Source organism: Protopterus annectens, chromosome 3.part1, assembly GCF_019279795.1.
Source record: "Protopterus annectens isolate FY-2018-M chromosome 3.part1, PAN1.0, whole genome shotgun sequence".
NCBI lineage: Eukaryota > Metazoa > Chordata > Ceratodontiformes > Protopteridae > Protopterus > Protopterus annectens.
The window spans coordinates 524912951-524934388 of NC_056732.1; positions in this window are offsets into that span (position 1 = coordinate 524912951).

Sequence of the window (21438 nt, forward strand, 5' to 3'; positions counted from 1 at the left end):
GAAATACTGCAGTTAAATTCAGAAACCTTAGTGAATTTACACCCACTAACCACCCCTTAGTTGAAGCATACATGAAACTTACTGAGGATGAGTTATATAGCTACTATGGGAATAGAACCACTAATAAACAATATTATAATAGAGATAATCTTACATACAGAGAAAGAGCCAGCCTTAAGAAATTACAAAATGACGCAAATATTATTGTTAGACCCGCCGATAAGGGTGGAAAGATAGTTGTGATGGATATGTCAGATTACACTGAACGGATGATTTCCATGTTGAGTGATGACTTTTATGAAAGAACCACATCACAGAACATTGAACATACTATTAGATACGTACTAGACATGATCCATGATGTGTATATGGGCCAATTAATAGATAAAGATTTGTATGGATATCTTACCATCCCACATCCAACGACACCTATTATACATGGTCTCCCAAAAATACATAAAAATTCTGTAAATCCCCCTATGAGACCAATAGTATCAGGTCGAGGTTGGGTAACAGAGCATTTGTCAGTTTATGTCGAAAAACATCTTAGACATGTTTTAAACAACAATAGAGTCGTTTTAAAGGACTCTAAACAATTCTTACTTGATTTGTATGAATGTATTAAAGACACGATAGTTACAATGGACTATATATTTGTTACGTTTGATATCCAATCTTTATTTACAGTCATACCAAATGATTTAGGGTTGGCATATGTTACTGATTATTTGAAGGAACATAGTGATTACTCATCTGTAAGAATTGATTTAATAACTTGCTTCCTTGAATTAATCCTAGAACATAACTTATTCATGTTCAATGATTATATTTACAGACAAAAGGATGGCGTAGCTATGGGCACACCATGTGCCAATAGCTACGCCAACATGTTTTTGGCCTACTGGGAAGAACATATTCTTTTCCGGGAAGGGTTATTTGAACAGCATGTAGTCTTTTATCGACGTTTTGTCGATGATTTGTTTGTTTTATGGAAAGGCACTTTAGAACAACTTGACTTAATGTGTACCACCATGAACAATCTTACAACTTGCCTTAAATTCACTATGAAATGTTCACAATACAGAATGGAGTTCTTAGACATGTATATAGAGAGACTTGATAACAACATTATCAATACGGGTGTTTATCGGAAAAGCTGCTATAGCAATAATCTACTACTTAGATCAAGTATGCACCCTCCCTATGTCTTTAGGAATATTATGAGAGGCCAAGCCATTAGAGCCTCTAGGCTAAATCCCCTAGACCATGGGTTTGAAACTGAACTGAATGATTTGAAAGATAGACTTTCTAAGAGAGGCTATAGCAATATAGAAATTGGCAGGCACTTGAATGATGCCTTAGAATTAAGGTTAACTAAAGGTCTACCGTATTTTGGACCGCAGGAATTATCACCAACTTTAGATATTAATATTGAAGGCCCACAATTTGTTAAATTCTCCACATATTTCTCGGCAGATAATTTAGAACTCAGAGAAATAATTAGTAAACACTGGGCAATATTACATGTAGATGCAGATCTCAAAACAATAGTTGGAGATCAACCAAAATTCCTATATAAGAACAAGAATAACTTGAAAAGGAAACTCTGTTATACCACACATAGCCATACAAACACGAGAGATGGATGTACAAAACCATGTGGTTACTGTAATTTTTGTCATTATATAGACAGTACACCTGACTTTTCCACCCAGATGCTCGAAAACATTACCATATATCTGCTACGGCAGATTGTATGACATCTCATGTAGTTTACTTGGCCACATGTCAGCTATGTTCCTCATTCTATGTTGGCAAAACCAACCGTCCTCTTAGAGACCGAATGAGGGAACATATCTATCATATGAAAAAGGGTACTGTACATAATGCTCTAGCTAAGCATATTATGATGACAAATACACAACATGCATTTTCCTTCAAAGTTTTGGAAGTGATATACCCTAATCCCAGAGGGGGGGACATTAAAACATACACAGAAGGGAAAGAAACAGAGTGGATAATACTATTAAAAGCAGACAAAGGTTCTGGCTTAAACGAGAGAGCCTCAATTAAACCTAAATTGAGGCAGAGAAGGAACATTAAATAATATGAAGTAGAGAAGGAATTTGTGGTTCCCATTGTTATTGTTTTTAAGAATTGTATTTTTAGACATTTTATCTAATGTTTTATTAATAGCAGTAGGCTTATTTTGTATATGTATTTAATCTAGTTATGCTTCCTACATTCATTTATGCATACAGGCATTGATATGAATCATCTCTGCTATTAAACAGTAGACATACACACATTTTTAATTGTAAAAGCACTTGAAGCTGACAGGGCTCTATATTCTGAATACATATATTTTTTATATGTTTTCATATATTTGCATTGTGTGTTTTTATATGCGCATTTGTTATGAGAGTTTACATATTATTTATTTTGAATGCACATATTTCTTTAAAAAGTTTTGTGAACTTCATACTAATTGCTTAATTACTGATTACAACTATAGTATATAATAGCAATGAGTATTTTGTGGAGTTGTCATAAGATCTGATGAAGCAGTGATGCGAAAGCGCTTATCTGACTCTTTTTATTTGGTTTGAAATAAACAGCGATTTTATTTACCTCATTGACATTGGCAGCATTTATTTTGCTGGATTTTATTCATACGTGTATTAGTACCTGCTCACGCTGGGGTTTTTCTACTTTATTTGATTACTTCTTCACCACTAACCCTAGCGCTAACCTGAAGCAAGATCAGACTCTTATACGAAAGATTTAGTTTGATTCCCCCAGTACAGTATACCAATAATTTTGTTTGATTCCCCTAGTACAGTATACCAATGATTTAGTTTGATTCCCATAGTACGGTATAACAATGATTACTTTGGTTTCCATAGTATCATATACCAGTGATTTAGATAGATTCGTATAGTATGGAATATCAATGATTTTGTTTGATTCCCCTAGTACAGTATACCAATGATTTAGTTTGATTCCCATAGTACAGTATACCAATGATTACTTTGGTTTCCATAGTATCATATACCAGTTATTTAGATTGATTCATATACTATGGAATATCAGTAATTTACTTTGATTCCCATAGTAGGCCAATGATTTAGTTTGATTCCCCTAGTACAGTATACGAAAGATTTAGTTTGATTACCCCTAGTACAGTCTACCAATGATTTTGTTTGATTCCCCTAGTACAGTATACCAATGATTTAGTTTGATTCCCATAGTATAGTCTACCAATGATTACTTTGAATTTTTGAATTCCATACTATCATATACCAGTGATTTAGATTGATTCGTATAGTATGGAATATCAGTGACTTAGTTTGATTCCCGTAGTACAGTACACCAATGATTTAGTTTGATTCCCGTAGTACAGTATACCAATGATTACTTTGGTTTCCATAGTATCATATAACAGTTATGTAGATTGATTCATATACTATGGAATATCAGTAATTTACTTTGATTCCCATAGTAGAGTATGCCAATGATTTAGTTTGATTCCCCTAGTAGAGTATACGAAAGATTTAGTTTGATTCCCCCAAGTACAGTATACCAATGATTTTGTTTGATTCCCCTAGTACAGTATACCAGTGATTTAGTTTGATTCCCATAGTACAGTATAACAATGATTACTTTGATTTCCATAGTATCATATACCAGTGATTTAGACTGATTCCTATAATATGGAATACCAATGATTTAGTTTGATTCCTATAGTATGGAATGCCAATGCAGTATTGCTTCTCTTCACACCACTAAGTTACTTTTCTTCAAGTGTCAGGGTGCCAGAGACCCAAGTTTGAGGAACTGAATGATGACTGCTGTTTCCTAGGAAGTCACTGCCAGTGAGATTTCTAAGATCATGCATGCAGTGATTAATTTGTTTTGGGAAATTTCTTCCTTTTTCATATTTGTGTGACTACAGAGGTTATATACGCAAGTATGGGTGGAGGGCTTGCAGGCAGGGTTTTCCCCTGCAAAAACACCTACGGTTTAGTATTTCACCCTTGTATGCTTTTAGTAGTGGTTTTCTGCATTGTAGCATACTGTGTTTTTCAGCTTTTTTATTATAGTAGCAGAACTAAATGACAAAAAATGATAAGAAGTGTTATTTTGCTAATATGTATTTTCTGTCTCTTTCTTTACACACGCACACACACCCACACACACACACACACACACACACACACACACATATATATATATATATATATATATATATATATATATATATATATGGGTTACCTTCATTTGGCTGACAGCTCATTTGATTGAAACTCATTTGACTGAAACTCATTTGACTGACAAATAGTACTTGCAGTGCACTGTAAGGCAAATAACAGGAATATGTCCTTTTCCCCACTGTAGTGCAACCCTGGAGTTAGTATATATAGTTAGGGAGGGTGTGGGGGCAAAGCCCCCCCCCCCCACCTAGTTTGGATTTAATGAACAATATAACACAAAAAGTACAGAATTTAAACCAAACTAGGTGGGGGGCTTTGCCCCCCACCCCCCTAACTATATACACTATCTCCAGGGTCACACTACAGTGGGGAAAATGACATATCCCTTTTATTTGCCTTACAGGGCACTGCAAGTACTACTTGCCAGTCAAATCAGTTTCAGTCAAATGAGCTGTCAGACAAATGAAGGTAACCCCCCCCCCCCACACACACACACACACATATATATATATATATATATATATATATATATATATATATATGAGGAGTATATCCTGAAAAGAAATAGGATTAATTTATTACAGTCTGATATCAAGATGTACTGTTAGGCTAGATAAGCGAGCTAGGCACACCATAAAAAATATGTAAGTATTTGTATAAAGAATTATGCCAGTTCCTGAATGCCTTGCTGTAGTCTATTTTTTGTGAAGTGAATTAACTTTTTTATTAAAGCAGTATTAGATTCAGGTTCTATGGGAATGATTAGGGTAGGGGTATTTATTCTGCGATTTTAGAGCTTATATGGAGTGCCAAGTATGTGTATATTTTTTTTTATTTTTTGCTTTACCTGCAGATGAAATATGGTTTGTTTTTGGCTGACTGGGGTGTTGTCGAGTGTACCCTAAAAAGAAATAAAATAAGTTTATTAGAGTCTGATATGCCATTAAGCTAGATAAATAGATATATAGACAGTTTTACACACACACACACACACACACACACACACACACACACACACACACACACACATGCACACACAAATATGTGTTTTTGTATGGAGTAGCTCTAGTTTTCTTGTACTATAGGAGCTATAGGAGCTATGCATATTACTTCACAATTGGCAAAGCCATATATAAGAGATACACATATACTGAGTTTTTCTCCTTTCTTCAACATACAATGTTTACTTATTTGTTTATTAATCCTTTGTTTGCCTGGTTAGTCCTATTAGGCTTAGTCCCACTAGGATAGTAGCCTCTTTTTAGATGAAACCAGAGGTGGTGTTTATACTAGGTTCATAGGTTCATAAGTTCATAGGTGTGTACTAGGCTAATGTCCCTGAAGCCTTTACAAGCCTAGCCCATAGAAGTGCCCTGGCATCATGCTAGGGGAAATTTGGCCACATCATCAGAGAACTTTCTTTACACTTTTTTATAAGTGCCGTGGGATCTTTTACATCCACCTGAGTGACCACCAAGTCAAGCAGATGAGACCTCAGTTTAACATCTCATCCGAAGGATGAATATTTATTATTTACTATTTATTTTTGTTTATGTGTTAGTCCCATTAAATATGTTTCATTTTAATCTCACTGGGACACCAGCAATTTTCCCACATTTTTCTCTTTTCTGGGTGGTTAGTGTTATTGAGCATGAAGGAGTTGAGTAATGCAATGGAAAGTGGTTTTGGCATATCTGTAAATGCAAGACGACAAAGATTGCTACTGAAATATAATCAAACATATCACTGGCGGATGTTTGTTAGAAGGAAGATAGTACATGAATCTGAATAGTGAATATCTCAAGTATTTGGTGCAAATTATAGAAATGGTGGGAATAGGAGTATTACAAGCTGATGATATCTGGGAGCGGGTTGCAGATGACTAAGCAAGAAACAGTTATGACAGTAAATGATACCATGGTGGTATATGTGCTGTAATTTAAGATGTAACAGAAGACTGAAGGAGAACACAGACATTAAAAGAACTATTGCAGCTCAGAGGACATATGCAGCAGTAACAACAGATAGTGTTATTGCAGCCATCACTGGAATACAGAGGCATAATATGGGGAGATTTCATTTTGTTCAGTGAGAATTCAATGAATACATATTATTTTTGGATAAATATTTTAAAATCTTTAGTGTAAATGTAAGAGATATGTGAACAGTTATACATTTGTGATGAGAACCTTTTATGATCTGTTGGATATTTATCTGTTGTAAATAAACTGGTGATTGCTTTCCATTTAAAATGCGATGAACCGCCTGGAATTAGTGTATTATACAAAACTTATCTTTATTCATAAAAGCAATATGTTTTCCTTCAGTTTGTAACCGATTAATTTACAGAATGGATGTTTAAAAATGAATTATTTTCTGTTCTAATATACAGTATGTGACGACCCACCACTGGACCAGTAATCAAGGAGCCTCAATCCTCACCACTGGCAACAGTGGGGTCACTCACTGAAAGCATAACAAGTACACGCACAGTATTTCCAGATGCAGCTCTCTGCATCAGGTGCAATTTCTCTTAAGAGCACATGGGGACCACAGTCAGTCCGTGGCTGGTTTCTTCCTCTCCCTCCAGATCCCCAGTAAGACTCCCCACTGGCACAGCTATAGAGTTGAGATCTCAGCTGAGTGACCAAACCAAGACCTCCAGCAACCTGTCTGTCCAACCAGTGTCCCTGCCCAAGTAGCTGACACACACACAAACACACTCCTGGGAAAGGCTGGCACAGGTTTACTAGCTATGCCCCCTTCTGCCCAGACTACAAGGTAGTTATCACTGCCACCAGCCACTCCTTATCAGCTACTTTAAGGCCCTTAACAAAGGGTGCCCATTCTTACTGTGTAATATTAATATTAACACAAATGGTAGTTTGATGAAGAGCAAGGCTATTAGGAGTGGCCCAAACAGTGTCACCAAATAAATATGCAAGTACTCTCAAAACTTAAATATCTCTACCCAGATCAGCCACAATGAAAGAGTTAAATATATTTAATAATAAATAATAAAAGAACAAGACAATACTAAATATATATTCACAGTGACATCAGAGTTCAAAACCACAGGAAATATTTAAAATCACATTACAGTACAGGCTTACACAAATAAAAAAAAAACATCTAAACTAAGCTTTGCTATATTCTTGACTATATCTAAAAGAGTTATACTGTTCCTTAGAAACTTACTTCATTAGAGCAAGGCAGATGTTGTAGTGAATGGTTCTTGTCAGGTCCAAGACCGAATACAAAATGCTGTGTCTTAAGAGACTTCTCAAATTAATAACTAAAAGATTACTGCTGGGATAGCTTGCAGAATTACATAATTTCTGGTCATCTGACTTCTAGTTCCCAGGTCAAAACCCCCATTGCTAGGAGCTGGCAGCATTTAGCATCTACATGTAAAAATATATAGACAATTTTTTTTTCTCAGATCTTTGGCAGATGCTGGAAGTCATAAAACAATTGCATTCCTTAATGCTTCAAAAGTAGCAATTAGTTCACTCCAAGGACAATACAGAAAGCTTCTTAGTACAGACTTTGTGTGACTAGCTGCATTGGAAACTTGAGAGATAGCCTCTTTATTGTGTAGCCTTTATGGTGGAGCCTATAAAGTGATTTAATTTCAGATATTTTTCTAAGGTTTACTGGACTGTATCTCTGTTTCCATACATATATTTAAACAGTTACAATAGTGCATGCACATTTCTGTTCTCTTCCAGTAGGGCACACTGTGGATACATTTTAAACACAGCACTTTTACAAATACTTTTTCAACCTACACATCTGTACAAGCAGTTTGATATGCATGACATACAGTTTGAATACATTTGTAGTACAAGCAACTTGTCTGAATCATTTTGATGTTCACCAATGACATACAATATTTTACAAAATTCCAGCTAGCTGTGTTGGCAGTATCTCCTTTTGTCACACAGTGTATTGAAATGAATATTGATGAAGATTAAACATGGAAAGGTTGCTGGGAAGTGAATATGTAAATAACTGTTAAAAAAAAGAACAGTTGGTTTACCTACCAAATGCTATACATTAACAGATTTAAAGAGACTTTTTTGATCAGCTGAAGAGGTGCTGCTTTTGTTGTGAAGAAGGATATTTGATTAGTAACTACATGAAAAGTAGAATGGGCGGCCAATGTGGTGCAGTGGTTAGCATTGCCGCCTCACAGCAAGAGGTTCTCCGGTTTGATCCACAGCTGGGGTGCCTTCTGTGCTGAGTCTGCATGTCCTCTCTGTGGTCGCATGGGTTTCCTCCGGGTGCTCTGGTTTCCTCCCACATCCCAAAGACATGCTGCAGGTGGATTGGACACTCTAAATTGGCCCTAGGTGTGAGTGCGTGTGTGTGTGTGTGTACTTTCTGTGGAAGGTTGGGCGCCAGGCTGGCAACTCGACACTGTAAAACTCCACTGCCAATCATGAGCGGACAGGTGATCTGCTGTGGCAACCCCTAACCAGAAAAAGCCGAAAGAAGAAGAAGAACTATATGAAAAGTAGACTCAAAGTTTGTGGCAAAAAAGGACATATGGTGAATAACTGTGTACCATATTGTTTAAGCATAAAGGAAGGAACATGTAAGGAAAGAATATAAACAGAATTAATTAAAGAAACTGATGAATTAAAACTTATGTCAGTTATTGATAAGGTAAATGAGCAGGAGAGGGGGTGTTTTGAATGTATGTGCACTGATTTTGAGAGGCCTAGAATTAATGGGGAAAATTAATTTTGAAATTCAACAAACTGAAACAAACAATATCTTAAATGCTTTGTAGACTGAGGAATGGGAAGGTTTATAACAGCAGAATACTTCAGAAATAGAGTTGGGACTTTTTTTAAAAGGATGCAGACAAAAAGAGGAAATAAGAAAACAATAAAACTGAAACTGAAGAAGTGAGGAGAGGTTTGAATATCTTATCTGTCAATGTTGATTTAAATGTTTATATTAGACTGGTTAAAAAAACAGTAAATATCAATTGTGTTGCAAGATAAAAGTATCACACAAGATTTTACTAATGTGGAGCCTTGAGTGAAGAACTATTAAACGGGATTAACACAAAACCCCCAGTATCTTCATGAACATTTTGCTTGGTAAAGAGTTCATTTCATTGTCTGACTGAAAAAAAAAATCATTATCATTGGAACTCTGGCCTGTGGGAGAGATAATGCATTCCTTTTTATGCAGTAAAACCCATAGAAATCGTTTTACCTGACAGAACACTAGCTCTGACATTTATTCCTTTGGAACTATATCTAGGTTCTGAAAACAGAAATGTTTTGAAATGTAAAGCATGACGCCTTCATAGATTATCTTTGAGTTAGGCAGTCATGTAAGTACTGGCAAATGTGAAAGCTCTCTAACTTCAGATAGAAAGATATTGGAGCTATATACTTTTAGAGAAGTCTAGGTGAAGCAGAGAGACCAGAAAGCATGGCAGTAAACTAAAATGGGAGTTCCCAACTTGAACTATAGAAATCTCTGTGGAACTTAGAGGGTGGAATATAAAAGCAGGTATCCCACATGGCTAGAATCACTGGAAACATTTTTTTTAAAAAGAGCCAAGATTGTCTGCATCTTGAACTTACTTGTTTTTGTAAACTTGTTCAAACATGATAGATCTAGAATCCCTTCCCACTGTTTCTTTTGACAGCTATTTTTCCAATAACTCTTTCTACTATGAGGATAAGTATTGTTGAGTGACCATCTAGTAAATTTTGCATGCTTTGGATTGTCAAGGCCATCTGGTGGATTTAGTATAGAATGGACTGTGGATGAAAGAACACAGTGTTACCAAACTCTGCAACACTCTCCAGATACTATCTTTCTGACGCTATGATGTTATTATCTGCTCATACTGTGTTGTGACGTTAGAAACTCTGTCTACTGTTTTCACTGCATGGGGAAGGGCCAGAGACATGTGATGGATCCAAATATCATAGTTAGTTGGAGAATGATATTTTCTTGCTGCAAAGGACACCTTACTCATGCCATCTCATTCCCCTCCATGTCTGCTGCTTTCTTTGAAAGTGTTTCTTGTTTGAAGCTGCCTATCTGGCCTGTTTTCTACAGAAGGGACAGTTTTAATGGAGTCATTTCTTCAGTATGTTGAACAATGGCCTGGGGTGTATGCTTAGTGTTCTGCATTGTTTTACCATTCTTGTTTAACCGGTGCAGGACTGTTTTAGATAGACTCAAAGAGAAAAAACATTTTTTTTTATAGAAGCACATTCAACAATTCTATTTTATATCATCAGACAAGTTCTAAGCTATACATGCACTCTTATAAAAAAATCTGAAGCAGCAAATCAAGTGGAGGCACATGCTGTGGTATTTCTGAAGTTTCATGTGATCCACATTATCAGCTGTGACAGAAGCAGCAGAAATATGTCCTTAGTAAGGAAATCCACCTCATACTGTACAAATGAGTCTTACAGCCCTGATAGATACTCACTGGTAGGAGTGTGTACCTTTTTTCCATATCTGTGTAGCACGTGCTTTTGTTTACCATCTTATAAAATCCTCATGGCTGGATTGAGTGCAGGTCTTTTGAGAGTCAAGCTGCTTGAGAGCAGGGCCATCTACGGAGTTCCTGTAGGTAAGTTGTGGTTGTCAGGAGTCCGCTAAAATGTTTGTGCTTTTTTAAGTGTATAGCATCGGACATTTGAACCCCAGCATTAAAAATGTGGCAGAACCAATGGCTAGTACAGTAAAAATGTAGCAGAACCAATGGCTAGTACAGTAAAAATGTAGCAGAACCAATGGCTAGTACAGTAAAAATGTGGCAGAACCAATGGCTAGTACAGTAAAAATGTGGCAGAACCAATGGCTAGTACAGTAAAAATGTGGCAGAACCAATGTCTAGTACAGTAAAAATGTGGCAGAACCAATCGCTAGTAGTGGGCTAGAAGCTTGGCTTGACCCAACATCGAGTTTAGCATATCCATTGTTTTTGATGATGAAAGCTTTTTCTGAGAGACATTTAAAAACTGTTCTTTCACTAATTTTGTAGTGCAACAAAGGAAGACAACTAGAGAGGACCTCAAGTGTGAAGGACCTTTATACTTATCAGCTGCAGTACAGGAGAACACTTCCCCACCTGCTGCCCTGCCAAGCAGGTGCTGAAATGTTACAGGGTTCATTAGGCACTGGCCGAAGAATGATGACCCTGTCAGTGCAAGTCTTTCCAGGCTGTGTGTGTGTATGTATGTGTGTTTGTGTGTGTGTATGTGTATGTACTTGGTATAGCTGATATAGAAATGGTTTATGTGAATCTCCCATCTGATTAAGATGCTGTGATGGAAAATTGCCTGCAGTTGCCCATGAATCCAAATTAATTTGCCTAGCTTACAATGTATCCCACACTGGTGGATCTGCGAACTGCTGAACATCTGCAAAACAAATAGTATCAGAAATACCCATTTTAAGGAACTAAATCTTGTCTATGACATAAACAGGATATGTTGAAGAGACAGTTATGTGTCTCAAAGATTACCCCTTCAAAGAAACAGGTTTTCCATCCATACAAAATAAAAGTTCATGCCTAACCCTATTCAAATGTAACTTGGACCAATGGATGGAAAATTACAAATTTACCCCTAGTTAGGCAGATATATCCCTAATGGACAAGGGCTGCCTGTGAATGCTTGATATGTACAAGACAATATCATAACCATAAAGTTCCATGGGGTATTGACACATAACAATTTAGCAATATTTTGGTAAATCTGGGGTAAGGTAGCTATTGACTAGGCTTAAAGTGACTCTTGGGCCAATAGTCTAGTAACCACCCATGAACTTATGAGATCAAATCACATCACCAGATTTTCCACCTCTAACATGTACACACACACACATGCACAAATTCACACACACAGATATGCAGAGCTGCCTCATAAGACCTGATTCACAGACCACTTCACCCAAGCAGCTTTCCTTGCAGACCCAAATATTTCAATGAACTTAGATTGCTGGCACAGCAGACAGACATTGTAATTGTAGGTTATAGAGCAGAAATATAACGGGTGTTTTTGCTGGTGATCAGGACATTATTCACAGCCTTGCTCTGAAGTGGAGATTGGGTATTCAATACCTCCTACTAGCTTATGTTATACTTTTTTCAGTAACTGGAACAACAGACACCCCCCCACTCTGTCTGACTGGAGGTGACAGAAGTGGAAAAACTAAGTGTAGTGTACACACTGTTGCAAAAGTTCTAATTTCAGTTAGTGACTGATTGAGAGCTACTGCAGGATTTGATTGAAGTGAACACAACTAGAGTTCTCTAACAGTACAGCAGGGAGGATTAAGACTGGTAATGAACTTCAGCTTATGCTCTTGTATTTACTTGCTACCTGGCTCCTGTTATATTTTGTATGACTGTGGCCGGGTCACTTAACCACACAATGCCTTTACATAACCCTGAAAAATACCATTGTTTCTTAATGGGTCTGACACAGCTAAAAAGTGAATTATAATATAAAGGTGTCTTTTTTCTGCAATAGCACACCTGATGTATACTGATGTAAGCAGGTTTCCATTTCCTTCTTTGGAAAATATATTGGATGAATGTGCTATTGTTTAGGGCAAGATGAGGAAGTGGGAAGACCGCCAATAAGAAATGGTGATTTTGACAAAGAATAGATTAATTTTACTCTTGAGAATAGATGCAGTTGTTTTAATTACTTATCTTTTACTTGTGTGTGTGTGTGTGTGTGTGTGTGTGTGTGTGTGTGTGTGTGTGTGTGTGTGTGTGTGCGTGTGTGTGCATAAGTGGCAGTCATACCTCTCAACCTGCTAGAGGAAGAAATCTGGACAAAGGCACAAATAAAGGGAGAATGAGGGCCTAAAAATAGGGACACTTTTTAAATACTGCTCTTACAAACTGGATAAAATAACAGGTTATGCATTAGCATGAATTTTCTGAAGGATCTGAAGTCTGAATATGTGCCATTATTTATTTATTTTATTTTTATTTAACATTTGTTAACCGGGAAAGTCCAACTTGGAACAAAGCCAATTTTCAGCAGAGGCCCAGATGCATGTCTTTGTAATGTGGGAGGAAACCGGAGCACCCAGAGGAAACCCACAGGAACACAGGGAGGACATTCAGACTCCACACAGAAGGCACCCCAGCCAAGAATCGAACCAGAGAGCCTCTTGCTGTGAGGCGACAACACTACTGCTGCACCACTGAGCCGTCCTAATTATTTTCTGACTTCAGTCTTCAATGATTTGCCAAATAACCACAATTTTATGAGAAACAGACCAAAAATATGATGCGAAAATCTGTACAGTTGAGAGGAATATTGGCAGTTGAGGGCTTATTTTTCTCAATATATCACAAAATATAGCAAATAAGAAGCCATATTCCCATGTCTTCAATTTTAAGAGTCAATGAAATTTCTGGTGAAGTCAGACTTTCTTAGCTTTCTTTTTCTGGGAGTACAGATTCCTGTAGCATAGGTGCATATAATTTTCAGCTATAATAAAATTATTCAGAGAAATATTGTAGCAGCTGTGAAAATAGCAAGATATTCTATGACAATCACTGTATTCCCTCAGTAATTTTTTTTTTTAATTTTATTTTACATTTGTTAACTGGGTAATTCTGACTGGTTATAGGTCCATTTTCAGCGGATGTCCGGGGAGAAAAGCTCCAGACATACATTACATGGATACATACAGTGAAATATTACAAAATAGACATTTGTTCAACAATAGATACACACATATTCAAGATATTCTAGAATACACACAGGAAATATTTAGAAATTATTAACTTTTAAGGGAGAACACATACATTTTTAGTAGTTCACATTCATTTTAGTGGTACATGGTTGTGCCAAGTTATCATCCTTACTTTAGTACTTTCCAGTAGGTAAGAGAGACGTAATCAGTTTTCTAATCAGTTAATGAATCAGAGTAATACAATGAAAGTTTCAACATGAAATAAAGTTTTTATTTATAGATAGTATTTGAGGAAGGATTAGTCAGCGTTTGTACAGGGACAAAGCCAATCCATTTTTAGGTGGTTTTAAGAGATATTTTGAATTGGGTTAAGGAGGGAACTGTAGTAAGTTCCACAGGAAGTATGTTCCAGTTTTGCCAACAGAGTTGGTAAATAGTGATTCACCAGCTGAATTGTTGGATTTAACAGTTTGTACTAGTGTTCTGTTGGAGGAACGGAGTGTTTTTAGGTTACTGTAGGTGGTGATACTATTTTTCAGTATGGGTGTGCTATCTGGTTGATAGATAACTTTGTGAACAACTATTAATTGGTTATATTGAAGTTGGTAGGGTAGTTCTAGCCAGCCTAGAGATTTAAGCTTTAGACAGTGATGTGTTCTATATGCTGATCCTGTGACAAATCTGGCAATATTATTGTAGCACCTCGTAAATTTATTGAGGTCAGATTTGCTTAGGTTTGTGAAGATGGGTGAGGCATAAAGAAGGATTGATAGAAAATGTGTACGGGCAATCACAGTCCTAGCTGATGGGGTTAGGAATTGTTTAATCTTATATAAAGAGTCTAGTTTCTTATTAACAGTTTTGTCGATGTGAGCATCAAAGTTAAGGTTGTTGTCGATAATTACTCCTAGTAGTTTAGTACTTGTTTCTGTGGAAATGATGGTACCATTGTTAGATGTTCTGGTGAGAGATGGTAAAGGGACCTTATGAGTGGGGGTGAAGAGTAACAGCTTAGTTTTATTTGGGTTTAATAGTAGACGGCAGCCAGTGAGCCAGTTCTCTACTTTATTGAAGGTATTTTGGGATAAAGATTGTAAGTCTGTGGGGGAGGTGGCAGCATAGATTATGGTCACGTCATCTACATACTGAATACACGTTGCATCTGGGATGACTTTATGCAAATCATTAATGAAGATGGAGAATAGGAGGGGGCCTAATGCAGACCCCTGGGGGACTCCAAGGATGATTGGTAATAGGGAATATGTTATCTTTTCATAGTACAGCTTGCTATCTGCCACTTATATAGGAATGAAACCAGCTAATTGCTAGGCTATCTATGGAGAGTGTTTTTAGTGCCCCTAAGAGTAGCTGGTGGTTTACCATGTCAAATGCCTTGGAAAAGTCTAGGAAGAGGGCTGAGGAGAGCTTGTTGTTATTACGGTTTTGACTTATAAAATCAAATGAGACAAATGCTATGTTATGCCCCTTGCATTATATTTTATTATATCTATGAATAATCAAACACTTCTTTGGGTATGAAAGCCAGCTGATGTCATTCCACTCTATAAACTAATTTAAAAGTAAGTGGTTAATAATGGTAGATCAATTAGCTTAGTGACGTGTCTGCTAACTGGTGAAAAGGATATTATTAGAGGAAACTGAATATAAAAGTCTAGCCTTTAAGCTTACCTAATTTTTTTATGAAGGGCTGTAACCTTATTTATAGTTTTGACCCTTAAAAGTATGTCTGTGGGAAATAAGTACTACAAGTCAGTGATGCGCTTGTAGATTCTAAAAATGATTCTAAAATGACGTATGTGCTATCATACCACATAATGTCATAACAGGTATACTGATTTAATTAATCTTTGTAATTCATTCATGGGGCAGTACAGAGCAGACGCTGTCATTCATTAAACAGGATGATTTACTAAGATTGGATGCTTAAAGGAAATCTCCCTTCATTTTGGAATTCTGGAATCCTAGTAAAATCATATCCCCCACCATTTTAAACATACCTCCTTTCCTAGTTCTGTCTTTTAAATAATGCAACATGCAATATAGAATTATTCCAGAAAAGTGTTCTTCTGAGGCCTCTACTAATGACACCACTGTTTTAAATTGTAATATAGAGACTGCCTGCCTGAAAGGTGAATAGATTATAATTCTAGTGATGACTAAATACCTGAAATTAAAATAACCATGCATGTCCTCTGACCAAGATAGCAGTCCATCAGTAATGCCACTGGCAAATGAATCTACATAAAAAGGACCAAATTACAATTAAATATACAAAAATGCAATCATACCTTTTGTCAGTAATTATCCACAAAAAGCAGTTGAACATGATTAAGTTGCATCTTTAAAACACAGTTTTTGAGGTTGGGTATATATGTACACACACATATATATATATATATATATATATATATATATATATATATATATATACGTGTATGTATGTTTGCATATGTGCATATATGTAGGTTCGTATACATGCATATATGTATGTTTGTATGCATGCATGTAGATCTGTATCTATGCATCTATCTATCTATTTATTATTACCTGGGTAGGTAGACTGGTCCAAGGACCCCTTAAAGCAAACATGCAATTTGTGAGCATTGAAAGTCCTGAATGCATGCATACATGAAAAAAAAAAAACATCTAAAACATAATGGCTTTACACTGATTTTATTAGAACAAATAAGTAAACTATGGTATTTACATATAATTATACAATGACCCCCATTAATATTCCAAAATGTGCACGCTGATTGGCCAGTGTGCACATTGTAAATCCCACAATATACCAATGGAAAAAGGTCCGGTCACCTGAACTTTTTTTCTGTTGGTATAAAGTGCCAAAACTTTTTTTTTTAATCAAAAAAAAATGGAGCAACGAAGACTTTCTTTTCTCCGTTGCTTCGTACACATGCGCAGTACATCAACACAAGGAAGCAGTATACCACCACCGGCGGAAGAACAGTAATGCGCCATTATACAAAGACATTATTTAAGAAAAGTAACTATTTTTTTCTTAAATAATGTCATTGTATAATAGCAATAACCGACTCTGTGGCTGTGGTATATTGAAGATTTACCCACGGTTGGCTTTATTTAATCACTCAGGCTTCGCCCTTGTGATTAAACCACACCAACCACGTTAAATCTTCAATATACCACACCACATCATCAGTTATTGCTTAAATATCAGTAAAGAAAGTATAATCTGATTGTAGAGCAAGGCATTGCAGGAATAGGTAATTCAACACATAAACTAAAATATATTAAGTCAAATGAAATTTATGGCCTGAGCTATATTTGAATTTATATTAAAGCAGTTTTACATGTTTCATAATTATGAGTTAAGTAAAATGTTATGTAACAGTTTTCAACTTTCTGCCCACACTAATAGTATTATAGCAACATTCAGGCACTTAAAACTTGGAGAAAGGTTGTGATGCAATTCTGCAGTAAAATACTGAAAACTTTGCAAGAGTACAGGGTCTTTTTATGTGTTCCAGTTTATCAGTGTAATACAAGATAAGCCAAATGGAAATATAGCACATAAAAGGATACCTGCAGAGCTGAGAATCTGCAGATTTTACATATACCTCCAGGTGTAAATATAATGTATCAAATATTGCTTTGGAAGGAGGAGTCTCTGTTTTGTGTATATGGCTCATTATTTTTAACTGCTTTATGAGATCACTGAAATATTTCAATAAAAGAACAATAACATAGAGTTTAAAATCCCAGAAATACAGACTAATGACAGCTTGAGCATGTCTTTTCCACTTTTGTATCCGATTCCTTGCCTATTATTGCACATCCTAGTTAGCTGACATCCAGACTTTCTCTTCTTACATGAACTGCCTTATAATGTCATGTATATTCTTCGACACAGTTTCCGTCTGCTATTAGCACAAGGACAATATATCTACTTGTGATACTGGTAACCAAGGACTGGCCAGTGAAGTCCTGATGGAGAGCTGCTCAGGGAGGTGTACCTGAGCAGTCAACAGCCAGCTTCTCTACCTTGGGGAGGGCATAATTTTTTTTCAGCCCCGCATTGCTTTTTAACAGGGATTGAGAGCAGTAGTATTACCACACAGGAACACGTATGCAACGATGGGGTGGCAGATGTCAAGCTCATGTATACATGCATGCTTACATCATTGTGTACCAAGCTCTTAGGGGGAAAAATGATATATATTATATGTATTAATAAATGATGTTCGCATAGCAGTTAACCATATTGATTCCATCGAAGAGGATAATGTTTAAGTAACACTCAACCACATTAATTCAGATCAACAGGATAATGTTTAAGTAGCACTCAACCATATTGATTCAGTCCAACAAGAATATGCTTAAATAGCACTCACTTTAAAAATAACATGCAGTTGTACTACGTAACACACGTGGAAACAATATAATACAATGCAAAACATTACTTAAATATTAAGGGATTCTGCTGTCATAGTTTCTGTCTATATAACTAAAATATGTAAAATTACAACATTTAAGCTACCTTAGGCTGGACAAAGAATCTATGAAAACTATAAGCACTTGCAGCCATTCAAAATTCAAGTTAATCAGAAATGGAAGCCAGTCACACCATGAGTCTGAGTTCAAAAGCACTGTATGTTTCCCCAGAAAGGAGAACGGGATTGTATAGGATAGGTATCTCAGAGATTTCCATTACAAAGCAGTATAAAATCTGGTCAGTGCAGTAACCTGAGATATCCACATTCTTTTCCATCTGGTAAGGGTTAAAATCTTAGTCAAACTCAGAAGGATCCAATTGGTAGATGTAATCTGGAACTCAAGGCAGTCCTATTCTGCAAATACCACCACCACCACCACCAGAGCAGGTCACCATCCATCTCTAGCTCTAAGCACAAGATACAGGATACAAAGCCAAAAAATAATGAGGGACACAAACCCCAGCTCAGACAGAGATTGTCAATACTGTCCATATATACTTAAAAAGTTTCTTAGGAGAGAGGTTTTGCATTAGCATGTATTTTCTGAAGGATATGAAGTCTGAAACTCAAATGTCTGTCATCAGTCAGTGACTGTAGTTCTCAGGAAAACCACAGTTTTTACAAGGAACAGATGAAAGCATGAGGCAAAATCAGAGGTAGTCTGTGAAATCAGGGAAAGTAGAGAGCTATGCAGACAACAAAGACCATACATAAGGGTATTCCCAAAATGTATGGTATTTATCAAGTCTATATCACTTGGTCAACAAATGACATTGCTGAAACCTACATGACTGACACCAGATGATCAACAATGTGGTTTGTCGATTGTTTTGAATTAGATTGCAGCACAGTGGGTATTGGAAAGGTACCCTTTCCCCCACTCTACTGCAATTTTGGAGTTGGTATATATAATTAGCAGGGTAAAGGGGGTGCAGAGAGGCTTGCTCCCTACAAAAATATTGTTTTTGTGTTGTTCCCATTGATCAATGAACTGCATTGTTGATCATGTCGGTTTTGACAATGTTGTTCATCCTTTAGATGGAATAGATTCATATTTGTCTACTATCTATAACCGATGCATTACAGGATTCTTCTTTTAAGAAATCCTTTTTATGGCCTTTTGCCAGAATCCTGTACTCACAGTGCAGCAGTTTATGTTAATGTATTAACACTCGTGAAGTGTAAAGAAACATATTCAATAGCTGCAGTTGGTTAGCCTGTGCCAGCTGTGAATTAATGCCCCCAAATCTTTTGGTAGTTTTCACAGCATTATTAACCTATCTTACCACTAATAAGTAAAACTAGGTATATTTAGTGTGTGGAGACATGCCACAGGAGACATGCCACAGGAGACATACCACAGAATACTAATAACTTATCTACCCAGTCTGTGTTTGAACCTATATCTTATTGTATTATGGACAGGTAGTACACCTAATTTGAAAGTATTTCCAAATGTCATTATCAGGGAGTAGGTAAGCAAAGTATGCAAAGAAGGCAAATGTGTATTCAGATCCAACTTGCTGAGTTAAGCATTTCAAGGGTTTTATGCCTTAGGCTTGGCATTCTGACCAGCAAAGCCTTTTGTCCTCTATTTTCAAGTGTAGCTCCCTGTGGGGGTAATGGTGATACAGATATGTTGGGAATTAGATGTTTTAGCTAAATGGGATAAGATCTTAATTGTGCACTGAGTGTGTACCACTGGACAAGATATTTCTGAACTCAAACTCTGTACTACCCAGTTGCCTTATATGATGAGCTTCTTAAAATTCTGACTTTCAGTGTTAATCATAGAGGGGACAGTCTTCATCAGTGGAAAAAAATATTTTGCAGGATAAAAGCCTCTGCACTCAGCCTGATATCATAGACACCTATAGCTACCCATTTAGTTAGATCAAAAAGCACTCTTGCCGGTACCCTGTACATTTTCATTTCCCTGACTGAATGGGGTTAATAACGTGTTTATTTTTTACAACCAGAGGTTAATTATTGGTAGGCACAGAACACTTCTGAGCAGGACATTAGCTTAATGGAATTTGCCTTACCTAGGCATGATAAATGTAACCTTTAAATATGGTCCCTCATGAAAAATTCTTACCGTAGAAGCTTGAGATTTAAGTCTGATGTCTAAGAAGGTCTGGAATGCATTTGAATGACCAGATAGTGAGGAGGGAATGTGCACCCCTTAAAGAGGAAGTCCACAGATATTTCTAACCAGCCTTTGCACAGTATGGTTCTCTTTACTGACTCTTAGACCTGAAATCTCATGGAACCTTTCTGACAGTTTGTAGATAACTGTGATGTCTGTTTCAGGGTGTTTATTTAGCTCCAGAAAATCATCTGTAACCACTGCCATGGACTTCTCATCTGCATAGTTCTGGGCTTATTTATTTAACCGAGAGGAGTGACAGAGAGACTGGGGACAAAAGGCATCTCTGTGTCATACCCTTGACCAGGGGAAGGAGGGAGAGGGGAGATAGCACAGTGCTAATTTAGAATCTAGTGACTGAATAATTGTAAAAGACCTGTATAGCTAATATACCCAAGATGCCCAAGTGCTGCAACATGAGGTCAACATAATCTCATCTTATATAGTCAAAGCCTTTCTTGAATGTTGCTAACATGGCAGATGCTGGGGTGTTGACTTTATTATAAGTTTATATATAGGTTACCAAAGCCATATGTGGTCTGATCTAGACTGGTCTTTGATGATTCTTTCTTTAGCAGGTTCTACTAGCATGCACCAGCCATGTCTGAATCTGTAGGGCAAGGAGTTTTGCAAAAATACTTGTATCTACATTCACTTAAGAGATGAGTCAATAATTTAGTATCTTTGACTTACCTTTTCCTTGTTAGTGAAGCATTATCATCCTGGACTGTTTGAGGGAGAATGAAGCTGACCCTATGAGGATTTTGTAACTTTGACACCACGTTTAATGAGAGAGCACTGTAGACATCAGTGGGGAGCCCTTTCGGTCTAAGAGCCTTTATACTCAGGGATCCTCTCAATACACCAAGCA